The sequence below is a fragment of the Aplysia californica genome, unplaced genomic scaffold, assembly GCF_000002075.1.
Source record: "Aplysia californica isolate F4 #8 unplaced genomic scaffold, AplCal3.0 scaffold00830, whole genome shotgun sequence".
Taxonomy (NCBI): Eukaryota; Metazoa; Mollusca; class Gastropoda; order Aplysiida; family Aplysiidae; genus Aplysia; species Aplysia californica.
In genome coordinates, this window is record NW_004798100.1 from 318,661 (window position 1) to 320,381 (window position 1,721).

Here is a 1,721-nt window from a genome sequence, read left to right on the forward strand (position 1 = left end):
AATTAAAGTAAAAGATAACTAAAAGTTTTTAAAAAATTTTTTTGATAAACAAATAAACAAATAAATAAAGTAATCTGCCTCCCTCCCCAAAAAAGCAACCTTAACACACACCCCCACCCCCACCTTAAAATAAATAGAACTAACAGAAAGATGACAAAGGATTAAGATAAGTATGGCTTATGTCAGTAGGCCCAATAATGCCAATAATACTAAATATATGCTGGAACACCAAATAACAACTGCACGTAGCCTTGGCATGCCTTAATATGGAACGCTTTCTTCTATATCTAACTATGACCTTATATGACCTTATTGTGTTGCAAGTGCCGTAAAACTCTTTACTAAACTAACTATGGTGAACATTGACAGAAGCTCAGTGGGTACGCTAATATTACAGTCCTAGGCTTTAGTAGTTTATTTTTTAAAGGAAATTATATAGGCCTAATGTAGGCCCTAATATTTAGTTTGAGTTTGAACAAAGAGAAGCACCTAAAAAAAGAAAGAAGAAAAGAAAAGAGAAATGACAAAAGAAAAGAGAAAGAAAAACAACCTGGAAGTAGACAGACCCATCTAAATAAAAACGAATGTCTTGGCTTAAGACACAATTGCCAACCGATAATATTATAATTATTTAATCAGTTAACTGGGCACATCACCATTCGGCTTGTGAAGTCAGAAAAAGATGTCGTTGTCTTAGAACAGAGCAGAAGAAAAAAAAAATTGGCAGCGGTGGGATTCGAACCCACGCCTCCGAAGAGACTGGTGCCTAAAACCAGCGCCTTAGACCGCTCGGCCACGCTACCACATACCAACATTGGCTCTCAATTGTATATATTGTTAGGGTCGTTTGTGTCAATATTTTATGTAGAATTAAAAGATTTAATCATTCGTTTTATGAATATAATTGTTAGTTTCACAATTTACTTGTATAAATCATCAAACAGAAAGCCCACATACTGTTTTTTCCCATACCCTTATACACGTTGTATCATGTTTGACCTTTGAACCATGAGATGTAACTCGCGCTAAAGGAAAATATTGTTACTCTTTTCATGGGTTACTTCCCATGCCTTTGAATGTGACAACAATGAATGCCACAAGATAGAACCAGAGAGTTTACAGAAACCCTCTCTGAGAGAACTTGTTAGGCCAACGTTGGAGTCTGATGTGATGACCTCTTTTGTTTTTGTTTTTTTTGTTATCCCGTGAAGCGTGTCAAAAGCGCATTGAGAATTCAACAATTTGACTTTTTTTCTCGCTTTCAATATTCTTTCGTCAGCTTCGTCAGATGCTGCATTGCTTGAAATATTCAATTTGTCGCAGAATACAGGGCCTCCATGTATTTGTACGTGACGACCCCCAAGAACGATTGAATTCTGCCATGTATAATATGTGTTTAAAAAGCCAGTATTTCACAAAAGGTCACACTAACCTATTCTCTGAACAATACATGCACAATTTTTCTTTGCTGCAGTCGCTGATTCATCCGGTATATCGATCACAACGAAATGACATTTAGAACGGTTTCTTGAACGTTTTCGTTATTGATTCAATCGACAGCCTCCTTATCTCATCAGTAATTCCCATTGATACACCATCGCCATCTGTTGTTGAAGACGTTTCATCTTGAGACGGATCATAGTCTGGACTACTTGTATCATTGTCCTTATTCTGAAAGGGGGGGGGGGGGGGGCTGGTGAAGATGCCATTTATATTGGTTT

The 1,721-nt window shown here is 37.0% G+C and overlaps 1 non-coding gene across 1 annotated transcript; it reads right to left on the reverse strand.

The window, feature by feature from the left end:
• Positions 1 to 721: 721 nt before the first annotated feature.
• Positions 722 to 803, reverse strand: TRNAL-UAG. The gene has a single exon. It is a non-coding gene; the product is annotated as a tRNA-Leu (tRNA).
• Between the last annotated feature and the right edge of the window lie 918 nt (positions 804 to 1,721).